This window comes from Schistocerca piceifrons, chromosome 1, assembly GCF_021461385.2.
Source record: "Schistocerca piceifrons isolate TAMUIC-IGC-003096 chromosome 1, iqSchPice1.1, whole genome shotgun sequence".
NCBI lineage: Eukaryota > Metazoa > Arthropoda > Insecta > Orthoptera > Acrididae > Schistocerca > Schistocerca piceifrons.
Genome location: NC_060138.1, coordinates 796,944,547 through 796,957,804, shown reverse-complemented (window position 1 = coordinate 796,957,804; position 13,258 = coordinate 796,944,547). Strand labels below are relative to the sequence as shown.

General features: G+C 43.4%; 1 protein-coding gene across 4 annotated transcripts in view; it reads right to left on the bottom strand.

The window, feature by feature from the left end:
• The window catches only part of LOC124713610 (glutamate-gated chloride channel), a 711,599-nt gene that overhangs the window by 266,267 nt on the left and 432,074 nt on the right, over positions 1-13,258 (bottom strand). The window lies entirely within an intron of this gene.

Below are 13,258 nucleotides of genomic sequence, written 5' to 3'. Positions count from 1 at the left end.
GATAGCAAATATCCTTCAACTTTCCCCACAGAAAGAAATCCGGGACGTCAGATCCGGTGAACGTGCGGGCCATGGTATGGTGCTTCGACGACCAATCAACCTGTCATGAAATATGCTATTCAGTACCGCTTCAACCGCACGCGAGCTATGTGCTGGACATCCATCATGTTGGAAGTACATCGCCATTTTGTCATGCAGTGAAACATCTTGTAGTAACATCGGTAGAACATTACGTAGGAAATCAGCATACGTTCCACCATTTAGATTGCCATCGATAAAATGTGGGCCTGTTATCCTTCCTCCCATAATGCCACACTATACATTAACCCGCCAAGGTCGCTGATGTTCCACTTGTCGCAGCCATCGTGGATTTTCCGTTGCCCAATACTGCATATTATGCCGGTTTACGTTAACGCTGTTGGTGAATGACGCTTCGTCGCTAAATAGAACGCGTGCAAAAAATCTGTCATCGTCCCGTAATTTCTCTTGTGCCCAGTGGCAGAACTGTACACGACGTTCAAAGTAGTCGCCATGCAATTTGTGATGCATAGAAATATGGTACGCATGCAATCGATGTTGATGTAGCATTCTCAACACAGTCGTTTTGACATTCCAGATTCTCGCCCAGTTTGTCTACTACTGATGTGCGGATTAGCCGCGACAGTAGCTAAAACACCTACTTGGGCATCATCATTTGTTGCAGGTCGTGGTTGACGTTTCACATGTGGCTGAACACTAACTGTTTCCTTAAATAACGTAACTATCCGGTGAACGGTCCGGACACTTGGATGATGTCGTCCAGGATACCGAGCAGCATACATAGCTCACGCCCCTTGGGCATTATGATCGCAATAGCCATACATCAACACGATATCGACCTTTTCCGCAGTTGGTAAAAGATCCATTTTAACACGGGTAATGTATCACGAAGCAAATACCGTCCTCAGTGGCGGAATGTTAAATGATACCACGTACTTATACGTTTGTCACTATTACAGAGCCAACTATCACAAACCGAAAAAAATTGTTCCGACTAAAACATTGATATTTCTTTACGTACTACACGAATATGTAATAAAAGATGGGGGTTCCTATTTAAAAAAACGCAGTTGATATACGCCATCTAGCAGGCCAACTATACCGCCATCTGGTTTCCCCATTAAAGCTAGACGAGTTTCGTTCTTATTAGTTTTTTCGTTTGATGCTTATTTCGTGAGATATTTGGACCGGTCACTAGCAATGGACCACCCTGTATAGCCGATAGATAGCAATTTACAAACAGTATAAGTACATGATTATATTCCATATGACATCAATTTACAAACAGTATAAGTTCATGATTAAATTCCACATGACATCCACAATTCCTCCGTTTGAATGGCTGTATCATTGGCGATAGCCAGATCGTCCATCGGGCATGGGGCTGGGAGGTTTCTACAGTTGAGCAGGTGTTGATGATCTTGCTGTTCGCCACATCCGCATAGTTCATCTCCTGGAGGGAAACCCCATTTCTCCAAATCGACCTTGCATCGTGATACACCAGTTCTCAGCCTGTTAAGGACCTTCCATGTTTTATATGGGAGGTGACATCCTTTAGCAAGCTCTTCTTTAGCCTTGTTCCAGTACCTCTGTGATAGTGAGTTACGCCAAACCTGTATTCGGCGATTTGCAGGTGACGTTAAGAGTGGTTCTGTTGAACTGAGGAAACTCTTTCTCGATCTTATTTAGAAGTGTTTCATTCACAAGCTGGGTTGTGAGGACTTCGTTGGGGCTCCGCAACAGCATTCGAGGCTGCTTTTTACCGGATTAACGGTTTTCAACATGGGCGCTTGAGTACTGTAGCTTGAAAAGTTTTTAGTTTATTTTTGGTATCCAAATAAAGTGATGTGAGTTTTATATTTTCATTCGATGTGTCATATTTCATATTTCTGTGTAGACATTATTCAAACAGTAGTTTTCAACAGTCAATATGTTGAGCCACACAGGTTCTGAGTACAAGAGATGTGATGTTTGGTTCTCAGTAGCATTGTCGTTGCAGTAGGCATCCTAAGCGTAGCTAGTGAGAGTCTGGTGTTGGCTATGCTACTGGGCAGATGGAAATACCTCACAGAGCACAGAGGAGATACAGAGGATGATGAACTTTGGTATATGATTTGGTAAGGATTAACTGGACAAATTTTGCTGCTAGGTTGTTGGCTTGCACGTAATTGGGATGTTGGAGAAACTGAATGTTTGAGTGTTTTTTTTTTTTTTTATTGGTTTGGGTTAGTTAGATCATTGTTCAGACGAAAGTAAGTAAAGTTTATCAATTCACATGACTTGCACTCTGAGGTCATAGATTTTACCACTCCTTTACCATTTTCAGCAATTAATCACTTCACAGATTAATATTTTTATAAAAGATAATTTTTGTGAAGATGATTGTAATAATTAAACAATGAGTTTCAGTTTTTGCAATACAGTGTTTGAAGGGCTTGTTTCCATTTAAGTACTTTGCAAGTTCAAATTCCATCACCGTCACTTCACGAAAGAATTTCATTTTTTCTTTATTATTTGTTTCGTCGCATTGCGCTTTAAGTGAAGCGTGAGCTGCTTAGAATAGTCACACGTCCTCGCACTACACTGCGCAAGGCTTTTTCTTTCCTGTTTAGCCTGTTTGCCACTGCGCTACACATTATGTTCGTCACTCGAGCAGTACTAAGTCTCCGATCCCACAGGTAACACATATGAATTTATTAGGGCCATTACGAACCCAGGAGTGCACCTCTTCATCCGAAGCAAATCAACGACCACGAAGATCTTTTTTCACAGCTCCAAAATTTTGAAAATCGCATGGTGTGGTATCCGGACTGTATGGTGCCCGTGTAAGGGTTTCCCAGCGAAAATTCTACAGTATAATCAAACCAACAGGCACACCAGCTCAGAAAACTCATGGTGACCTTTTTCTTCGAGTGCAAGCACCCGTTGCTCATTGACTTTCTAGAACTCGCCGCCCCAATTAACGCACAGTGGTACGTGGTACACCTTGCAAACACTGAATCACGTCATGAAGTAGAAACGCGCAGGAACGTTCACGGTCAGCATCATTCTGTCGCAGGATAATGCCCGCCCACAAGATGTCAAGGCTGTTTCGGCTATGCTGCAGAGGTCTCGCTGGTAAGCCCTTAGATGTCCCACATACTGTTCCAATCTCTCTCCACGGGATTTCTCACAAAGTGATAAATGTATTATATTAATGAAAAAATAAATAGTCTACTTAATTATTTTCCATCTGTCTCGTTTTATTTGACTGCACCTTACACATTGTTCATAAGCTCGATATTTTCGCCAGGGCTAATAGTTTTGGATCGCCTTTTTCGTAGATTAACACAAATTCAGCCAGTTATGAGTTCAGCCACCCATTTCGTACTCGGTCGAATTTAATATGGAGTATTTCACTGACTTGGGATGAATTTCCGTTTGCGATTAACCATTTTGACGACAATTTAAGAACCACTATGAACAAAACTATAAAGCAGCGCAAGATGGGAATCGGAACCTCACTTGAGGGACAGGTATAATTAACTTTTCTAAAACGGGTGAATAACTAATTGACATGAAATTATCGAGTAAAACAGAAGCGATATCTGGAGTTCCTCGAGGAAGTGTTACAAGTTCTGTGTTGCTCCTCATCTGTTTAAATGATTTACGGCAGAATCTGAGCAGCCCTGTTAGACGATGTTTCCTTTCCAGGCTAGTAAAGTTATCAGAAGATCAAAACCAATTGTAAAATGATTCAGGCAAGATATCTGTATGTTCCAAAAAATGTGAGGTTATTAACACGAATGCTAAAAGGAACGCTTTAAATTTCGTTTACATGATAAATCACATAAATCTAAAGGCTGTCAATTCAACTGGAACGATCACATAGATAATCTCGTGGGAAAAGCAAACCAAAGACTGCATTTTATTGGCAGAAGTCTTAAACGATGCAACAGGTCTACTAAATCCATGCTCTTACGAATTATTACCGCAAGGTGCGGGATCCGTGCCAGACAGGATTGACGAAAGACACCGAAAAAGTTAAAAGAAGGGCAGCTCGTTTCTTATTAGCACGAAAAAGGAGGAGAATGTCATGGATATGAGATGCAATTTGGGGTGGCAATCATTAAAACAAATGCGTGTTTTGTTGCAGCGAGACCTTTTCATGAAATTCCAATCACCAAATCTCTCCTCGCTATTCGGAAATATTTTGCTGACGCCAACCAAATCAAGGAGAAATGATCATTGTAATTGAAAAAGAGAAATCAGAGCTCGCACGGTATGATTAAAGCGTTGGTTTTCGGCGCCCGCTGTTCGAGAGTGGAACCGCAATGACATACGAGGGAGGACGTGCTGAAAAGTAATACCTCCGAATTTTTATCTGAAAACTATTAAAGCTTTTTAAACAAAATAAACGTTATTAACATACTACATCTTTACTCTTCGTGTCCGCATATATATTTCTCAGCATAGTCACCCTGGCGACGAACACATTTCTCCCAACGAGAGACCATTTTGTTGATACCGTCACTGTAGAATGTTTAACATTGTTGACGGAGCGGCAACTTCACCTCTGCCTGCACCACATCATCATTATCCAAGTGGAGACCTCGAAGATGTTTTTCGAGTTTTGGAAACAAATGAAAATCGGGTGGGGCTAAGTCGGGACTGTATGGAGGATGATCGATAATGTTGAACCCAAGGCGCCGGATTTTTGGAGATGTCGCAGGGCTTGTGTGTGATCTGGCGTTGTCATGATGAAAGAGAGGGTGCTTTATTTGTGGACGAACTCTTGGAATCGAAATTCGATTACAGCACGCTGTTTCCCACGCGCCTCCATAGTTACGTTACACACTGGCGTGGTACATGGTACACTTCGGAGCCCTCTAGCTGAAGAGGGGTGTAAACGTATAAGCATGAAGAATAAATATGTAGAATATTAATAACGCTTCTTTTATTTGTTTTAAGAGTTTTTACATTAAAAATTCGGAGGCATTACTTTTCAGCACGCCCTTGCAGTTTGAAGGTGTTGCGATTGGCCTTCCGCCGGGCATTGGTGAGAAGAGGTCAGCCTGCTTAGCTGTGCGCCGGCACGGTAGCTCAGCGTGTTCGGTCAGAGGGCTGCTCGCCCTCTGTAAGAAAAAACTGAGTAAAGGAATCAACGAGCAACTTGAACGGATGTCTTTTGACGTTCGTCCAGACCAAACGCAACGAACAATACCGAACAAAATGAAAAAAAAAGTGGTAACGTGCTTGCCTCCCATGCACCGGGCCAGGGTTCGATTCCCGGTCGGGTTGGAGATTTTCTCCGCTGGTGGACTGGGTGCTGTGTCGTCCTCTTCATCATTTCATCCTCATCACCGGCACACGAGTCGCCCTATGTGGCGTCAACTGAAATAAGACTCGCACTTAGCGGCCGAACTTCCCCGGTTGGGGCCTCCTGGCAAGCAATGCCATACCATCATTTCATTTTTTTGCTGAGAATACATGTAAAAATAGATGTAGGTTGTTGCGCAAGTGTGGCAACAAAACAGAAACAAAGTTTTGGTGATATCAATATGATATGAAAAAGCGCCTAAACAAGTCAGTGTTTGCAATGCGAATGATGTCAGACATAGGAGATATAAATTTAAAAAAACTGGCATGTTTTGCTTATTTTCACTCCATTATGTCATATGATATCCTATTTTGGGGTAACTCCACAAGCAGAGAAAAAATTTTTAGAGTACAGAAGTGTATAATAAGAGTAATGAGTAGTGTAAATCCAAGAACATCATGTCGAAACCTATTCAAAGAATTGGTCATATTAACCACAGCTTCTCAGTATATTTATTCCTTAATGGAGTTTGTTGTAAATAATACATCTCTTTTTCCAACTAACTGCTTAGTACACAGTGTCAATATTAGGAATAAGAACAATACACCTACATAAAGATTTAAAACCACTTACTCTTGCCCAGAAACGAGTCCAGTATTCAGCAACGCATATTTTCAATAAGTTACCAGCAACCATTAAGACTTTAGTTTCAGACAAGGCACAATTTAAACATAATTTAAAAGAATTTTTGGTGGCCAACTCCTTCTATTCCATCCATGAGTTTTTCAACAAGTGCAGTAGACCATTTTAATGAAAATTTATTATACTTTAATTTTTGACAATACTTGGTTTGTAACAGCCAAGAAACTGGCAAATGTCTGAATGATGGATTAAATGAAAGGAGATGTAAGTATTAAACCGGTAAATATTAGAAGTTTAAATTTAATTCACGTACATAATTTTACTGTTTATTGACTGAGGATCATTAAAATTAATGAAAGTCAAGTTTTTGTATTGTTAATGTGACATGTTCCACACCCAGGATGATTCCCTCTTTTATGGGTCTATGGAATGAATAATTAATCTTATCTAATGTAATCTAATCAACGCAATCTAGATTCCGGACCGGGGAATTTTCTCCTTAGCCTTACTTCTTTAGATAATACTCAAGTATTCTGGATTGTTAATTACATGCTCCAGAAGAAACGCTTCCACGGTAAGAAAACAGGAGGTCATCGCCTCGGCACAGAAGCCTTCGTAAGAACGCTTAGCGAGAAAGCCGTAGCCGTAGCCGTAGCCGGGACAACGAGACGCGTGGGTGAGGAAGGCCGCGGGCTGAGAGCTGGAACAACACGGCACGGCGCCTCATCGCAGCTCAACAAGCGGCACTTCGCCGCTGGCCGGGCGTCCGCTTGTCTTGATTTGCAATTCCGCTCGCAGAGGCTCGAGATCAAGCAGATCTGTCACTTGTAAAGGCGTTGGTTATCTGCCTTCGATGCACCCGTTCCTACTATTTATTTAACTATCGCGAAAGTACTACTATTCCAAGGAGATACATACGTAACAAGCGTGCGTGATGGACACCAGCATCGGCAAATAGACTGAGTTTTACCATTTTACGAATTGATCACAAAATAACGTAGCTATGGGGCTACTTTTTAAGTTAAAAAATATCGAATATTATCGATTTTATATTTATCTACTTCAATTGTCAAGATCAGGCCTTCTCTTACATCTATCCAGGGATTCTACATATTTTATATTTCAGTAATTACAAGTTAACCTAATACAGAACCTAACATTCCGAAGTGACCATAAAATAGCGCAGAAAGGAACTGTCTGTATTCATTCATGACAAGTACAACAACAAACACAAATTAGAGTCAACTGGGTCTATACTAAGAGCGCTACCAGCAACATGGCATTTATTTGTGCGCGGAGGGTAGAATATATTGTTCCAGATGTGGACAGCAGCAAAGCAGGAGTTTCCGAATGTTCTTACTTTTTGTGGATGGGCACAGGTAGGGTAATAGGTACGAGACGACAGGTTTACAATCTCTGATGTGAGGTAATGGGGGTGCATGCACATTCAAGAGACGATGAAGTAGACAGGGATAGTGAAATATTTATCTTTGCTCTTAGCGAATAGCTCACAGGTGACTGTCGCGGAACTATCTACTTAATGGAAGAATTCCAGCTCAGAGAATAAGAAACGTGAAAATCGCGGAACTAAAGTCAAATACGAACGTAAGAATCTGCTGATAGTAATTGGAATAATGTAACCAATACAAACACAAGCATCAATGCCTGTTTCCAAGGATCCGAACCCAACTGAACATTTGTGGAATCAACTTCATCGAAGTTGTTTCGACCGTCTTCTTCTCTTGTGTTAGTGGATAGTGCAGTGATACACAGATTTGGTTCAAATGGCTCTAAGCACTATGAGACTTAACATCTGAGGTCATCAGTCCCCTAGACTTAGAATTGCTTAAACCTAACTAAGCTAAGGACATCACACACATCCATGCCCGAGGCAGGATTCGAACCTGCAACCGTAGCGGTCTCGCAGACTGCAGCGCCTAGGACCGCACGGCCACTTCGGCCAGCAAGCCCAATAGTGCTTAGAACCATTTGAACCATTTTTGATCAAGGCCATTCTGAAACACAGATAGAGACACTTCCACAATATGGTTTTCTCAATCGTATTTCATCCCCGAACATGACATGAAGTCACATGGTAATTGCACTCTGTGTGACATACTTCGCAAAATACAATCTTCGTTGCATGTGCACTACTCGCTTAGATTTTAAACCGTTCAGTACAGAGCGTAACATATTTTAGATAGCTTTATGCATCTAACTACAAGTTTATGTTCTTTTCATTTCTCCGCGCCCCTATTCCAGTCACGTCTGTCTAAAAAGAGAATGTCAGTACACACATTTTTCCCTGCCACATCATTTTCTCGCTCCTCTCTCAATATACATGCAAGTAGTAGTGCATTGCAGGTACAGAAAGTTCATCTCTGTACACCACACTTTTCTTGTAGTATTCTCCAGTGGAGATTCATGGTCTCTTGGATGAACGATAACCGCCGTACTGGAGAAGGAGTACTCCTGCCACCATTCTGAACTGTCTGGTTCGCCTCGGTGCTGGACTTCTCACGTCAAGCAGTCTGGAAAACCGCAGCCGTCAGAGTCAGTTGCCGTAGGCAATAACATTTTAACCGTAGGGGAATATGTCGACTGTTGCAACAGTGGCTACACAGACAGAAGTGCAGCAAACCAATCGCCACGTCAGCTATGGAGATTAACACGGGTGAGCAGCTGTTCAGTCTGTGATCATCTCCTCGCCGTCATGTACAGAAGCCATCCCCCCGAACACGTTACTCTACTAGTGCTGGGAACAGCCAGTAGCAGAAGGACAGAAAAACCGGCTTTAAACGAAACACGATCAAAAGCCGCTCGGAATGACGGATCACAGTCCTCATTGGTACACGCTCATGACAAGATACAAGAGCGCCGATAAACGCAATAACTACATTGTCGTTTTGGGGATATTAAGCCGCATGAAATGGGATTGTAACACAGCTGCCAGTATCGGAAAACGAAACAGTAACGTACTTCTCGATTACGTGTTCGTTGTCTCATGGCGCCCTGCAGCAAGAAAGTATAGCACACAATTGCTGAAGAATTGTGTCATAATGTTGGAAGAAACATATGTCGGACATGAAAAAGCTTATGTAGCCCTCTACGTTACACGGCCACAATACTGTGGACTACATTAATAGTACGTGTGCCCCTTGGACGCAGCTACGACCGACGTCTGCGAGTCTAGAACGGTGGTTGAACTATCATAGACCTGAATACATTCCCAATGATTTCAGTGTCTCCTGGAGTCCACTCCACGACGCTTCTCTGTCAGCAGAATGGAATTTCACAATTAGGTTCAATTGGTCGTTGACTGAGTACCTGTGCAACGCCGCCATGTTGACGAAAATGAGAAACAAAACGTGCAATACTTGTTGCGTTTATCCATGTCCCTTTAAATAATCTGACTTCGTAAAAATCCCATACAACTGAACAATAGTCAACAATGGGACGAATGAAAGTTTTGTAAGTGACTTCAGTCATAGACAGGAAACACTGTCTTCGAATTGCTTTCCCTGGATAAACTTCAAGTGTTTATTCTATCTTTCATTTGGCTACGAATGATCACAGCTATTTACTCGTATTTTGGAAATATAAACAATTGTGTGGAATAACTGATAATTTTTCTGTCACCTCAGCCTTTGATGGGAGGTGCTAATAATGTACACAACTGGTCTGTGAAATGTTTAATGCTACTAGGAAACTTGTTCGGAGTTTGTCTAAAAGTCTGTGGACAAACGTAATGCTTTGGAGTCCGTGCAGCAATGTCGGCCATAGTGCTGCGGTAGGGTAATGGTCAGCGTTCATGCCTATTAAGCAAGGATACCCGGGTGCAAGTCATTCTGGAGGCGAACCACGGCCGAATTCTAACAGCAGTGACTGAAAGACGCACTCGCACCAGCAGACGACAAGTTATACCTACCGCGAGTACGGAGAATCAAGGCCAAACTGCTACAAGTAAAGAATCAACAAATGAGAGGCGTCCTTACCAGATGCAAAACATATGGCGAAGTGGAAGAAGAGCCGCTCACCATGCACCAACTTAACAGGGAAAAGAAGAGAGCCGTAGGAAAGTGCGTAAGTGAGTTGCAGGACAAGGAGGGGAAGATGCTTACGACTAAAACGGAATTAACAAAACACGTCGAAGACTATCTGCGAGACATGTTCCAATGAGAAGAGACAGACGACGAGGCAACTGCTGAAATTTTGCACCAGACGAGGAGTGTGCTGACAGACGCAGACAGGGCGTTGCTGACAGAGAATGTCGACGAGGACGACGTCAAAGGAACGATGAAGACCAGCACCAGATGAAGAGCACCGGCCGCCGACAGCCTCCCGTTCGAGTTCTACCGCGCGTAATGGAACGTGCAATCCATAGACATGGTGAACGAGATACTCAATGGAGCTGAAATTCCACATGGGTTTCCCTAAGGATTAATAACCCTAATTCCAAGGAGAAAGCCGCCCGCCGCATTGAAGAGTTTCGCCCGATTACACTCATCAACGCCGACTATAAAATAATAGCGAAACGTATCGTAAATAACCTGAAATCGGCGATGAGAAAAGTCATCAGTTCGTGGCAAACATGTGCGGTACCAGGAAAAAATATATTTGATGCCACATGCACCTACAGGGACATAATAGCACAGGCAGACACCACCAGAAGCGCCGGTGCCATAATTTCGGTAGACTTCGAAAAGGCTTTCGACGGGGTCGACCACAGGTACCTCATAAAAACACTAAACAGACTCGGTTTTGGGTAAAAATTTATCACAATCATACAGAAGATACTAAGTACTGCAAGATCGACAATAACAGTCAATAGTTGGAAAACAAAACAGATAAAACTGGACAGATCCGTGAGGCAAGGCTGTCCATTATCAATGGCTCTCTTCGCTATAGCACTGGACCCGCTGCTGCAGAAACTCTCAAACGACATCAGAGGATTTTCCGTAGGAGAAAAAGCCAACGCTGACGATCTAGGTAGGCATCTTTATTGAAAATCATTGGGCGAGTAGAAACCATAGTGAACATTTTCCAAAAGCGTCAGGCACCCAAACCAACCCCAGAAAAACAGTGCTACTGACGATCGGGAATCAACGGCTCAAACCAGACGGGCAATGGTATAAAATAGCAGAGAGCCATAAAATCCTCGGAATATTTATACAGCCTTGTCCGCTTAGAATGGCGGCATACAACTGGAGAGACGTGCTACGCACCATCTCCAGACAGCACGCGAACCGAAAACTAACGATCAATCAGAAAACAGACTAGGTTAAACACCACGATCCTGTCGAAAGCATGGTACCTGGCGCAAATCCTAAGCACCCCGACCGAAATTGCGCTAGCAATTAAGAGCGCAGTATACTACCTGCTGTGGCGCCGAAATACATTCAGAGTGGCGCAAGCGACGTGCTCGCTGCCAATAGAAGAATGGGGACTAGGTCTAGTGGATGTAAGGACCAAATGTGCGGCACTCCCAGTGAAACGAACGCCCGCCATCCAGGACAAAAACTCTGACAGCGTCACAGCCACAGTCATTGCAAGATACAAGCCCACATCAGAAAAAGCGCCGGTCGACACGAGGCACATCCCTTTCAGTATGCGACACGTCAGGCTGCACTATGTCAACAAAAGCTACGCTGTGATCACCGTGGCGAATCTCGGTCACAGAACAGCCAAGAGAATGTACTGGGCCCTCAGGGGGACGCCGGCGAAAAGCAGAACTGAAAACAAACTTTCGCTGTACAACAGGAAACAAATATGGAAAGTCTCCAAAAACGTGTTGTCTAAAGATGCAAAGAAGACATGGTACAAAATAGTAAACAGAACGCTAACAACCAACCAAAGACTTCCGGAAATAAAACTCGTCGCAAGTGACAACTGTAACGTATGTGCCATGACCGATACCCTCGAGCACCGTTTCACCTGAGGGAATGCCATCAATATATGGGAAACATACCAGCAGATGGTGGCCCACATCAACAGAACGTCCGCCCCAGTAGCTGAGTGGTCAGCGTGACAGACTGTCAATCCTAAGGGCCCGGGTTCGATTCCCGGCTGGGTCGGAGATTTTCTCCGCTCAGGGACTGGGTGTTGTTTTGTCCTAATCATCATCATTTCATCCTCATCGACGCGCAGGTCACCGAAGTGGCGTAAAATTGAAAGACCTGCACCAGGCGAACGGTCTACCCAACGGGAGGCCCTAGCCACACGACATTTCCATTTATCAACAGAACGACGCCAGGAAGCAACACAGTGGAAGCAATCACTGCCCCAGACTCCAGCCCATTTCCACGGCCCCAAGCGGCTGGTGACTCTCTGGATCCTCGCCATGACGGCACACGCCATCCTAGCGAGGAGGCAGACCGACCACATGGCCTTCCAGATGGACCTCTGGGAGGAGAACAAGACGATTTTTGGACAACTTGGTTGTGGAGAGAAGCAGCGATTAGTATGATTAATCAATTATTCAAAAACAGTCTTAATCGCGTTTATTATTATTATTATACCGCCAACCGGTTTAAACCCGACGTAGGGGTCATCTTCTGCGCGTTTACACCATTGGTCGACTGCTGGTTGTGTCACTCCTGTCTACATAGTTTCCTGCCGTTATGTAGACAGGAGTGACACCACCAGCAGTCGACCAATGGTGTAAACGCCCAGAAGATGACCCCTACGTCGGGTTGAAACCGGTTGGCGGTATAGTAATAATAATAAATGCGATTAAGACTGTTTTTGAATTATTGGGAGAACCAGCAGCACAGCAGCACAGGCGCTACCGTGAGAACTTCGCCTGCAGATTCCACTGCAGACAGCAATTAGCGGAGTCCTCCCCAGCCTGTGACCCACAGCACCGCCACCAGACACCCCACCACACTCACCACAAGAAGAAAGCGTGCAGTGAAAGTGAATAAGTGCCTCTCGACTTAAATCGTCAAGTATAGTAGTCTAAAGTATCTATTCTCAGTAAAATAGTGCTGCAAAGTGCTCCCCGCTAAATATCTGTCATGCTCACATCCAAATAAGAGTCAAAAGTTCTTCCAATAGTCCTACCAGTGTTTTCTAAACGTATGTTTGTTATAAAAGAAAACATTTACTTCCTGTCATGCAGTGTTGCATAGCATCCAGGTATACTTCGTTATTTGTACTATATTGTTCTAGGGTACAAGCGTTACTTAGTGAAAAATGCCTATCACTCATAAAATTTGAATGGTTTCCTTTAAAAAAAAAAAAAAGAAAAAGTCCCGGCCGTAGCCCAAATTTTAATTC